At 33.8% G+C, this 13,329-nt stretch overlaps 1 pseudogene; it reads right to left on the reverse strand.

Moving 5' to 3' along the window:
- Window positions 1-1,211: 1,211 nt before the first annotated feature.
- Window positions 1,212-1,296, reverse strand: LOC111757064 (small nucleolar RNA U13; annotated as a pseudogene).
- Between the last annotated feature and the right edge of the window lie 12,033 nt (window positions 1,297-13,329).

The following is a 13,329-nucleotide window of genomic DNA, read 5'->3' on the forward strand; positions in this document are numbered from 1 at the left end:
ACTAAATACACAAATGAATTAAAAGTAAGAGGGTGGAGAAAGGGCTGGGTGTTTAGCTCAGTGGCATAAGCATTTGCCTGGCAAGCAAGAGGTTGTGAGTTTAATTACTGACACCAAAAAAAAAAAAATTAAAAAGATGGGGAAAAATACATTGCACAGTTTCTTTAATCCTCAAAGAAACTGGAATGGCTATGTTAATATCAAACAAAATTTAAGAGCAGAGAATTTTACCATGTGTAAAGAGCTCAGTTCACTAAGAGAACATATAAGTTTTAACATTTTGTCCCTAATGACAAAGTGTATATATATATATATATATATATATATATATATATAAATGAAAGTAGAAAGAAAGAAAGAAAGAAAGAAAGAAGGAAGGAAGGAAGGAAAAAAGATGAGGAAGGAAGAAAGAATGTAAAGAAAAGTAGACAAATCCATAATTACTGTTGGAGACTAGTATCCTTCAATAACTGATAGAGCTCTGTGGCAAATCAGTAAGGATATGAAGACTTGAAAAGCACCATTACTCAACTTGATCTATTTCTTCTCTACAGTACACTCCATCCAACAACAGAATATACATTATTTCTAAGTGCACAAAATAGACAATTGTTATAGTTTTTGTCTGAATGTTCCCCCCAAAGCCTCATGCAATCATGGGGCAAACTTCTAGAATTTGTGATTGATTAATGATCCAATGCTGGGATTATGCGTATGAGTACTATACCCACCCTAGAGTGGGTAGCCTACATAAAATATAAGGGAAGGAAAGAGGCTAACTCCTCACTCCTCCCTTTTTATTTTTGTTGCTTTTGCTGTCTTCTGCCACCATGAACTGTTGCCATCTGCCATGAGCCACCCTGCCTTGGACCCAGCAGATTATGGACTGAAACATCCACATACAGTGAGCTAAATAAACTTGTTCTTTCTTAATTTTGGGTGTTGGGTATTTTGTCTCATCAATAAGAAATAAGTAACAAATACAGCCATATTTTGGGCTAAGTCTTTAAAAGGATTTATGCAATAAAAATATCTTCTTTGGCTACAATGGAATTAAATCAGAAATCATTAATAGGAAGACATCTGAAAAAATATTTCCCAAAATGTTTATAAACTCAATATACTGTGCTAGTAAATGTTCTGTTTTTAATAGCAAATATCTAAGATAGTCAACTTTTAAGAAGACAAGGTTTAGTTTAGGTTTTTACTTATAGGTCCTAAGATATGATTTTTGGAGGCACATCTCACACAATGGTATAAAAATCCAATCATCATGTTTATGAATTAAAAAAGGATTTACAGGTTTCTTTTAACTTCATATGGTAACATAGAGAAGAGACAACTAATTTAAAAGCAGGCTTTATAATTAAAAGGGAAACAGATTATGTGTTATATTTCCAGCCTGGTCATGCAAACAACAAAAACTATGAAAAGATGTAGGCTTGTAACCTTTGATAGAGATGAATATGAACAGAAAGAGAGAGGATATTATTAAGCAAGATATGGGAGAGTTATCACAAAAGAATTTCCCAGGTCTTTGAGCCAGAAGAGAAATGGAAGTGTGTAGGCATTCACGTTCACTTTACTTTCAATGAGGCATAATGCTAATTTTGTCATACATTGTTATGGGTACATAATATCCATATTTATTCCTTAATATTTCTATTGATGAATTACTAATTTTAATTTTGTGAGTTTTATTATATTAAACATGAGTACTTAACAGGAAAATAAAATAAAATATTAAATATTGAATTTTTAATATTTTTAAAGTTTATTGAAAAGCATCAAAATTTCCAACATTGACTATACTTTGGTATACAGAGTACAAAAAAAAAACAAATAAATTCCTACATGAACAACAATAAAAATACTAATAGAACTCTACAAAAAAAACTTTACTTCAATTGTCACACCTACGGTAGTCTGCACACATGACAACAGCATGTTCCATACACACACATTCCGGACACTGTTGACATATGTGTTTTACTTTCCTGGTCTTTTTGTAGGACATACTTGACATCTCACTGGTCTTGCTGTGTTGACAGCAGGTTCTTGGGATAATAAATAATGTGTAGTTAGCAGAAACAAAATATCAATAAAATCTTAATTTGTATTGTGAGTTTAGAATAAACATCAACATTTCACATCAGCTGTGTAACTGCTCAAAAACCTAAAAGACAACATCAGAAATAAATCCCTATATGAAAATACCAGTAGAACTCTACAACAATAATCTTTGCTTTGTCACCCCCAAGGCAATCATCATACTTGAAAAATGCATGTTACATATCTATGCAATGGAATTCTATTCAGCAATGAATTTTTATTCTGGGGACTGAACCCAGGCCTTGCACATCCTAAACACACACTCTATTGCTGAGCTATGCCTACTCTCAGCTATGAACTATTGATAGATGCAATATTATAGATCAATGCTAGATGATTATTCTGATTGAAAGAAACTAAGCAAAAAAACTCATGCTATATGACATCATTTATATAAGGCGGTACAAGATGCAAAAGTTACCATGACAGCAAATAGACAATAGCTATCATTGGTGAGAGGGAAAGGAAGAAGGAAGGACTTACAGAGGAGGATTTCTATGTGATGCATCTCTTTATTACATACTTCTATGTGAGGTATACCTCAATTATAGTGATAGTTTCATGAATATATACATGTGTTAAAACTCAGTACATTGTACATTTTAAGTAAGTAGAATGTATGTATACCAATTTAGCTACAATAATGTATTAAAAAATCTTTAAACTAAAGCTTAAACTAAACTTTTAATCTTAAAGTAGACTAAATACAGCAGGCTGTCTTGCTTTAATTAGAAGGTCCCTACCAAAGCGCATGTTGAGATTCAGTTCCCATTGTAAGATATGAATAGAATTAACCTCACCACAGTTATTTGGAGACAGGATCCTTGAGAGGTAACTAAGGTTAAAAGATACCATAAGGATGACGCTCAACGCAATACGACTGTGGCTTTAAAGAAGAGAGACCTGAGTAAGGACTTTCTGTCTCACCATGTGATGCTCTGTATCATCTTGGGTCTCTCCGAAGAGCCCCAACAGCAAGAAGGCCCTCACCAGACAGCCTGCTCCGTTCTGAACTTCTTTGCTTTCAGAATGGTGGACCAAATAAATCTCTGTTCTTCATAATAAGCTGGTATTTGATTATCGCAAAAGGATGCAAACTATGACACCTGTTTCTCTTTAGGGTGTGTTGTAAGACCCCCGGTGCATGCCTGAAGTGTGTACCAAACCCTGCGTATACTATGCTTTTTCCTGTCCTGATATACCTATGATAAAATTTGATAAATTAAGCACAATAAAAATGGCAATAATAAATCAGAACAATTACCATAATTTACAGTGATAAAAGTTGTATGTGTGGGGTCTCTCTTAGAATGTTTTGCTGTGTTATACTCTTTGCTGCCTGGGATGCTGGGAGGTGGTACAGTGTCTGTGTCATGAGAAGAAGTGAGGTGGATGGTGGAAGCACCTTAGTGCCATAGTTTAGGCTGTTACATCAGGATTATTAGCACATAAGCACTGTGACACAATGACTGTGGTTTGATAACCCAGAGAGCAACTAAAGAACAAAATCTGGGGCAGGTCTCCTAACAGCATAAACACACCAGCCAAACGCATAATCCACATCCATCCCTGGTGGAAAGGAGCACAAAATGTGAGATTCCATCATGCTACTTAGACACAAAGTTTAAAGCTTATAAATTATTAATTTTTGTAATTTTCCATTGAACACTTCTATACATAGTTAACTAGAGGTAACTGATGAAATGGCAGGTAAGGTGGCTAAGAATTTTAATACTAATGAAATCTATTCAATGGCTTTGTTCTCACTAAAGATTATTATTTGTAATATCTTTCACTGAGCACTAAATGTTTTTATTTTATTAAAAATGAAATAAAGTTCTTAAAATATCATGCTTTCTTTAGCTCTATCTCATTCTTAAAATGGATAGTAGTATGGATTTAATAAAGTACGTATTTTATTAGTATAATTATACATTTATATAGTTTATTAATTAAAAATGCTCAGATATTAGTGTTGGAGCATTTTTTTACTAGTGGAAGTGAGAATTGAAGAGCTTTAAAGAATACTGAGTTCCAATGCAAGGTTACTGTATTCAAACCAGCAAGGGATGCATGAGCTTGAAAAACCACACTGACTAACAAATATAGTTCGTAAGCTAGAAACAGTTTTAATGACTGTAGGCAGCAAATCTGACTCTAAAAGCAGACTCTTCTGAAAACCAGCCTATTTCTCATTTTGCTCATCCTCAAATCTGATCTTGATTAAAGTTACTTGGAAATTTTATGTTTAACCAAACAGAATTGTTGTTTTTTCTACCCAGCACAATCAGTTCCTAGCACAGTTTATACTACAGAATACTGCTTCTCCTTGTCTTCTATTGTGTTCTCTTTCTTGATTTTGTAATCGATGTATAATTTAGGCTGCTTTTAAAATAGTTCAGTTTGAGCTGAATATATTCTATTTCCCCTTTCATCTTTTCTCTCCACCTCAGGAAGCTGACCCACATAGATTATATCACTAGGCTCTTTTTCTTTTGCTTGATCTGCAGTGAGGTCCTTGGAAAGAAGTTAAGAATTATGAGTGAACAAGAGGTCATGCTAAGATTGAAGGAATCCTTTTATCCTGCAGATGCAGAGGGATATGGCTAAAGACATATGTAATTCTTGCAAAATTGCAGCTCTGAGTAAATGTTCATCCGTACCAACAGAAGTTGATAAAAATCTGAGACACTGAAGCCTGCAAAAAATATAATATCAGGTCAGATGAAAAATAAGCCCTAGAGGAGATGACTCATTGAGGTGGGTGCACTGAGATTTGGGATTTATAGTTGTCTGAGAATGATACTGATAGTCTGCTAGTTGGAAAATTGATGCCTGAATTTATTGGTGCCTTACATTTAATGAAATCAAAATGCTAGAATGCTAGTAGAATGGATGTACTATGTAGGAAGGAGAGAAAGCAGTAAATAGCCTGATCTGTGCTACCACCTTGCAGAGAGGTGGTTGTCTCATTCATGGTGTAAAGGCTATCATGATGTGAAGGCCAACTCCTAGCCTCTGGCCAAAACAGCAGCAATATCACACTCGTAGGCAGGCCATGGCAGAGATCAGAGTTACAATCAAAGAACTGAAGGTCTCCAGGAAGCAATTGGTACCCTTTCACTTTCCTGTTTGGCTGATTCAGAAGACAGACAGGTTCTAACAGAAAGAAAGTTTGTTATTAGAAACTTAACCGCAGGTATTATTAAACACAGCTGTGGCTTAGAATATGTTCTCTCTTAGAGTAAACTGTTACAGTCATGGGCTCCTAGTATGTATCTATTCAGGATATGGAAATGGCTTTTCTCACATTATGGTTTCTAACCAATAACTTGGTAGACTTACAGAAAATTATATTCACTTTTTTAGTATCACACCCAAAGTTGTGTCCATGGAAAACATTTATGACCTGGGGAAAAAAAAGCATTTCACTGATATTTGGTAAATCCCATCACCTAGAAAACCAAGCCATAGATTAGTATTGAGGTCTAATTGTGGTAACAGCTAGCCTGCAGACCTTGTATTTTGCTTTGCTCTGCTAATCGATGTGGTATATCCCTTTCACCAAGCAATGCACCACATTTGGAATAGTTTTCACAATAACCATCACAGATGGAGGGAATTGCTGACCTTCACCATGACTGATCTGGCTGTTGCAATACTGAGTACCCAACCTTCCAAAACCTAGAGGACTTTTCTGAGTCCCTTAAATGGCACCTTACTCCAAATTTGAGCTTGCTTCATAGTAACAAAATTGTTTACCTTGAAAACTCTCACATCACAGAGTCAGGGCAAACATTTTGTTTTCTGGAATTGGTTTTTATTCTGAGGGTAATGTTCACTGTCTTACTGTTAAATGTTCTCTTTGTATCTTTTTCAACATCTGCTCTGCTCTCTGTAGAATGAGAGCTTTCTATAATACTGAAGGGAAGCAGGAATGAATGTATCTGACTCCCTTTGATGGAAAGGGAAACTTCCTTGGAGACTGGTCTACAAGCTGGTCCGTTTTAGGTGCATAGCTTCATGCCACATCTTATGTATCTTTATCACCTAGCTTCCTAGCAACAGCAGCTCAGGAATTAGTTTAGCTCATGCTTGGAAGCCATGAAAACAATCTCAAAATAGTAGTAAACTTAAACATTTTCAGCAAAAAAAAAAAAATCACTAAGGAATTAAAGACCTATATGTAAAATCATTCCTGGCATTAGCAGTCATTGCTATTAATTTAAAACACACATTACAGAAAGATATTACAGGCCACGTTCACATCTATGATCATGAACACTTGTGGAGTCTGGAAATCTTTCCAATGCCCAGACATTCAAAAATACAAGGAGAGAAGCTTATCTTTAGTAAGTTGTTAAAATGAATTTTCTCTCCTGTCAGTAGTTTTTAAATGTAGGATATACAATTATAACATACTTTTAAATCCTTTTTTAAGAAAATTAAACAAAAGCCAGGGATTTTTATCTTAGTGGCGTAAGAGCCTGCCTGGCAAACATGAGGTCATGAATTTGATCCGCAGTACGAAAAAAAAAAAAAAAAAATGGTGTAAGAATTTTAATATCATACATATAAAATGAATATGTGTATGAAACGTTTAATATACACAAAATATGCAAAATATTTCTAGTAAAATATAAATTTTAATCAAGCAGCTGGAGGAAAAAGTAAGTTATATTTATATGCTAAAGTAAATTATATGACAATATTGTTTTCAAGCAAGAGCCATCACAGTACACAACAAAAACTGAAGGAAAAAAGTATAATAAAAATACAGCAGATAAAAATGTAGGTCTTTTCCTAAGTTTTTATGATGCTATGATATTTATTGATTTTTAAAATTTTGAAATTTCTTGTGATTTCTTTTGTCCTTATAAATAGTGGCTTAATTTCACACTTAATATTTTGTTTGTATTCTTTTCACTAAAAAGAATCTCAAAATTGTATAAAATTTAAAATCCAGGATCAGCTTCTGCTTCTGAAGTTGCTATTATTATGGTGACTTAGCAATTTAATTACATTCCAGAGAACCAGAAAAAAAATTTATTCAACTTCAAGTTTCACAGAATACCCAATATGCTTAAATATAGAAATATGATATATTACCTTTAAGTACAACTGAGTCCACTTTAGCATTTTGTTTGAACATAGCAGAACAGTTAAACATTTACTTTTTACATTTGCTAAGATAAAACTTATCTACTGGTCACTTGTAACCAAAATGTATATCCATATTTTCAGTCTTCAGCATCAGTTTTCTGGAATCTTTAATTAATTCTTTAAAATACTTCTTGTTGAATGCAGACATGCCAGAGTATTTTAAATTGTCTCTGATATCATTTGTGAGTAAATAAAAATGAATAACAATGTCTCTTTGTGGTGAAATAATTTTTCATGTTCTCAGATTTAAAATATTAGAAAAGACTAATGGCAAAAAATATCCTAGAGTAAAAATGTATGATTTGTTTAAATCAGAAATATAAAGAGCATTTTATTTCTGTTTGTTGTTAAATCAAAATACGGGTAGCTTTCAGTGGATACATGTGCATGTGTGAAAGGAAATAACCAAAATATATTTCTTATTCTTTTGTCATTAGCAAGTCTACCAAGTAGGTTAATGGAGTCATTTACTGGCTCTGTTGTTTCAATATAGATGTCACTAACTTCTCCCAGACATATTTAATTGGTGTTAGTTTCTAATGAAATTTCTAATCCTGAGGGAAAGTTAAACTCATTCAAGGATCTTCCTAGTTAGCTATAGAATACTAAGCAGCACAACTGCCTGACGGTGGCATAATTAATAAGCCTGTGAGAGAAGAAATTTATACCAAAGGACTGGAAAAGAATAACAAATACAAGGTATTATACTGAATACTTTTTTCTTGATCACTATAATCTAATATAATACGCTGTAGCAATAGGGATTTTCTCAAAACATGAACTAAGAAAGCTCATTTGAAACTCAAAAATTCATAATTATCCCTACAGTGGTATTCTGTCATAGACACCAAAGTAAAATTTGCCAAGTAAGATGCCAGCATTGTTCTTGGTTAGATGAAAGTAGTTTCGAGAACTTTTCAAACAGACATTTATTCTGATATTATAGAAGGTTGATCTTTTTATTTGGTTCCAAATGTATTCCTTGTGCTGCAGTTATAGCACCAACATTCTCACAATGAGCATTTCATCCACCATTTTTAAAAATTATTGTACAGTATTCTAAATCTTGTCATTGGTGGGCTTTTATAGATTATAATTTTGTGCAAATTCTTTGTATACACTAAAGCTAAAGATTTCACTGAACACATTTACAATGTAACTATATATAACATAAAATGCAAAAACTTCCTTTATCCTCTGGACTATATTGTCCTCTTCAGAAAGCAATACTCTCAGCAATTTTTCAATCCATTTACATAGTTAATTTTCAACAAAGATACTGAGAACATTGGTGAAAGGCCACAAGCCGACAAATGAACCAGACCTTATCTCATATCATGCACAAAAATAAAATCAAAACAGATTAAAAACTTAAAGATCGAGGCTCCCAAACTGTGAAACTACTGCAATAAATAAAGGCAAAAGTTCAATGATAATGCTCTAGGCCAGTTATGGGGAACCTTTTAAAACTTTCAACGATACAAACTTTCAACGATTCAAACGTTGTGGCATGTGTGCCATAGGTTCGCCAGCATCCTATCTAGGCAATGTGTTTTTTTTAAGGTATGGCAACGGAAGGGCCAGGAATGGAAGCCATTGAGATTACATTAAACTGCAAACCTCTGCACAGCTAAAGAGACAATTAGCATGGTGGAGTAAAAACCTATAGGATGAGAGAAAATATTTTCAAATGAAATATCTGTTAAGAAATTAATATCCAAAATATGCAAGGACCACAACTGGAGAGCAAGAAAATAAATAATCCAATGAAAAGATAAGTAAATGACCTCAATAGACATTTCTCCAAAGAAGACATGAAAATGAGTAACAGATTTACTCAAATAATTCAACATGGTTAATCAGCAGGGAAATTCAAATTAAAACTGTGTATTACTTCACACCTGTCAGAGTGCCTATTATTAAAAATCAGAGAGGTAAAAAGTATCGGGCAAATATAGGGGAAAAGAGAACCTCTTCAAACTGTGGGAATGGAAAATAGCATAGCTACGATGGAAAGCACTAAAAAGCTTACTGAAAAAAAAATTACAAGAACTGCTGTATGATTGGCCACTGTTAAGTGGAGTGTATCCCGCCCCCAAATGAAATCATTGTGTCAGAGAGCTATCTGACCCTCCATGTTCATTGCTGCAATATGATGTAGAGTCAACTTGAGTGCTCATTAAGAGATAAGTGAATTAAGGAAGTGTAGCATACACACCATGGTGTACTACACAGCCATAAAAATGAATAGCATCCTGTCAGTTACAGATTGCACACAAACATTAAGGTCATTATGCTAAATGAAACAAGGTAGAAAGAAAAAGACAAAAACTGCTTGATCTCCATTCTATGTGAAATGTGAAGACATTGACTCATGGAAACAGAGTAGAGTGGGAGTTACCAGAAGCTAGGGGTAGACGTTGAAGTGAGATTTTGGTCAAGCAATATGAGATTTCAATTGGACAGAAAGCACATGTACAAGCACTCTATCGTACACCACAGTGACTGTAGTGAACCGTAGTGTAAGGCAGACTTGAAAATTACTGAACATAGATTTTAAATGTTTTCACCATAACACACATAAGAAAATAAATAAGGCAATACATATATCCCTTAGCTCTAATTAACCATTTTGCAAGCCATATATATTTGAAAACATGATTTTACATAATAAATATTTTCCCAATTTGTCAACAAAATCAAAAATAAGTTGATGATATAGTGGTACACACTTATAATCCCCACGCACTCCACAATGCTAAGGCAGGAGGCTCACATGCCTAAGCCCAGCCTGGGGCACTTAGAAACATAAGAAAAAAGAAAAAAAATAAAAAGAAAAGCTGTGGATGTAACTCTATATGAAGGCTCTTAGCCCAGTCTCCAGTATTCCTAGCAGCAAGAACAATTAACAAACAAACAAATAAATAAATAGATAATGAATACATTCAGAAAAATATAATCTATATAAATTCCAATGTCTAAAAGTCATAAAGAAAATTAATAATAATTTGAATTTAGTGATAGAACAATTAATGAAGTGCTTTTAAATTACTGAGAAATTTATAATGCATTATAAAAATATATCAGAAAATTAAGACAGTGTATCTAAAATTTTAAATGGTTTATATCTTTATATTTTCCTTTTCTTTTTTAAAAATATGTACATCGAGAACTATTTCTCATTTTGAAATATTTGCCATTTTATCTTAGAGCAATTTGTAAAAACTTGATTCTTTTATTAGTCCCTTCAAAACATCAGCTTGCGTCTTGTTAAATTGTGCTGTTACTGTATGATTTTTATGCATCATTTTAGGAACATTAGAGTTTATTATATTCATTCTTTGTTTCCTTGTTACTGCTTTCTTTCAGTTTTCCTTGGTTTTATTTTACGTTATTTTATATTTGCTGACTTTAATGCCATATATATTGGTCATTTATTTCTTAAGTTTGTGGAAAAATTCAAATCAACAAATTCCATGGCATTCCTTGTTTAGCAGGGGGTAACTGCAAATTTCATGACCAATTCATGGAAAACTTGACATTTACTAATTCTTCCTCATTCTTAAGTATGTTTTTCTTATTGACTGAAAGAAATAACATTTAATTTTTCTTTTGGTTTAAGGTTGATTTGCATTTTCTGCAGCAGAAATTTCCTATCTTAATAGTTTCTAAACTTCGTTACTCATAAAAGCCTGAGGCTTCTATTTCTTAGCAAAGCTGCTCTGCTTTTCTCTCAGGGCCTGGCATATGTTGGAACTTGTTTTTGCATATCTGTAAATAGACTCATTCTCTCCTTCATGTTAATATGGATCTTTAACTTGATTCTCTAGTGCCATTTCATGACTCAGTAACAAGACACAGTTCCATGCTTTTTGAAAAACTTTGAATGCTTGGAGATGTTTCATTTTTAAAAAGTGGAAATGCAAATTATTGGTTGTTACTGTTACAAACATTATGACACATAGTAATTCAAAGTCAACCATTTTTCCACCACTTAAGTTTTCTACCATTTAAAGTTAAGGGGTGATGGGGGATACCTAAGTGGGGTTTGGATTGCCACAGCAATTGAGTCACTTTGCATCAGGTCACCATCAATAAGGTCTATTCAACTTGTAGAAACCTCAAGTTGAGGATTCAATCTTCACAAATTTTTTTCTAGATATTTAATTCATCTTATTATGATCTGGAAAATTATTCTAACACAAAGTTTTAAATAATCAGGACCCTTGATATCAAAGGCAGCATATTAAGTTTAGGTCCAGAAGCCCAACAGTAGTTGATATGGATCAGTGGAGACCTACAAGAACTATTTTTTTAAAAAAACCTTTAGCAGTGAGATTCTCAAGGCATCATTTAGTGATTCAAAGTCATTGCTGAAAGACCTCATAGTTTCAATATTTAACTGGCCTCCTAAGCTCAAAATAGTTTTATTCACTTTGCTTTATGAAGTCATTCAAACTTCCAGTAGTGAAAATTTATTAAAATAATTTTATAAGTTTCTCAACATGACATTTTGCTGATGTTGCTGAGATTATAAACAAGTAGATGTACGTATATTTATTTTTTTCTGTTACAGTAGTCACATGTGCTTTCTACTAAGACAGATCCAAAGGAGAAATAGAAAAATAATAAAATCCACAATGGTTATAGCTACAGGACTAGCAAAAAACACTTGTCACGTACTAATCACTTAAACACATATTAATTAAAAGAATAAACAAATGACAAATTGCTCCAGAGTCTTAAGTAATGATAAAAGAAACACAAAGACAATAAGACTAAAATACTGTTGACACAAATGTTTAATAAATCACTTAGACACGTAGAAAGTTTTATTTTCAGTACTTATATTTATATAGCATGTTCCATTAAATTAGAGTATGATATTAATCTTTATAAGCAGACTATACTACAATAGATATTGAAAAGAAGCCTTGGACAGCTTTATGTGTAGGAGAACTATTTGTATAGTCAGGGTTCACTAGAGGAACAGATTTAATATTATGTATGAGAAATATAAGGACAGGGCGGGGCTATAGCTCAGGGGCATAAGTGCCTGCCAGGCCAGTGCAAGCTTCTGAGTTCAATTCCTGGTACCATAAGAAAAACAAAAACAAAAAAATCAGAAAAGAAATACACGGTTTTACAAGGTAGACCTACAATGGCTACCTGCAGAGCCAGGAGTAAAAGAGTACAGATTCTGTGTGCTGAAGAATTGGAGGATCCAGCCAGAAGTCAAAGGCCTGGAGCTCACTGCAGAGTCCTGTGAAAAGCCTTAAAAGAAAGCCAAAGTGTCTGCATTGGAACACTAAAGAGGCTCTGAAGAGTCTGTGCTGGAAGCCTGGAGACAGACATTCAAAGCAATAGCAAACACTGGAGCTCTTCCAAAAAAGCAGAACCAAGACTTCTTTCCCTTTTTATTCCATGCAGGCCCCAAGCCTATTGTTTGGTGCCACCCATACCCACGGTGGGTCTTCCCTCTGCACTAAATCCATCATCCAGACACACCCAGAACTGAGCTAAACTAATCCCCTAGGTGTTTCTGACCCAAGCTGACACCACAATTAAGGATCACAGTCTATATTCTTATGGAGGAAGAAGGGAGGATTTTTCCATTTGTATGTTTTTAAAGAAAAAAGGAAGGACCAAGGATAATGTCTGTGTTTTTCCTGGACATAAAAGATGGATTTACAGTCATTTGAAAAAAGAGAAAAAAATAAATGCTGCTTCCTACAAAGCCAGAAGATAAAATCAGAGTCAAGCCACAGAAACTGACTCTAATTGGCTAATTCCATATTAAGTAGACATACATTTTCACTGTATGCCAACCGGGGTAACAGGACTTGGAATTAGGAAGGTGTACCAATAATTCAGATAAGTGTTCATGATAATTTGAACCATGATTGAAGTAGTTGGAAGAATACAGAGAAATAAGTTGACATAAGAAATATTTCAAAAGTAAAACCACATGATATTAAATTGAATTGGATGTGGTATTGTTGGGGGCAGACTGAGAAGGAAGTGTCTTGGATGGCTCCTATGTTTCTGGCTTGG

This window comes from Cavia porcellus, unplaced genomic scaffold (assembly GCF_034190915.1).
Source record: "Cavia porcellus strain 051 isolate PalLab524CR breed Dunkin Hartley unplaced genomic scaffold, mCavPor4.1 scaffold_27, whole genome shotgun sequence".
In the NCBI taxonomy this organism is placed as follows: Eukaryota; Metazoa; Chordata; class Mammalia; order Rodentia; family Caviidae; genus Cavia; species Cavia porcellus.